A 234-nucleotide genomic window follows, 5' to 3' on the forward strand; every position below is an offset into this window, starting at 1 on the left:
CGTGCTTTATCATGGCTAGACGGAATTAAAAGACGTTCGAAGCGGTGTTAAGATTAGCCCGATACAAAAACATTATCCGCGGGTCTTAGAGATTACAGGATCGAGCGAAATTAATTTGAGATTCTTACTCGATTATTCACGAGATTTACATATATACGCCATTTGCACAGCTGGTGTTGCAGATACGTCCTCGTCACCTTCAGGAAATCTGGACAATGTTGCAAGCTTGTTCGA

Source organism: Penaeus monodon, chromosome 21 (assembly GCF_015228065.2).
Source record: "Penaeus monodon isolate SGIC_2016 chromosome 21, NSTDA_Pmon_1, whole genome shotgun sequence".
Lineage (NCBI taxonomy): Eukaryota > Metazoa > Arthropoda > Malacostraca > Decapoda > Penaeidae > Penaeus > Penaeus monodon.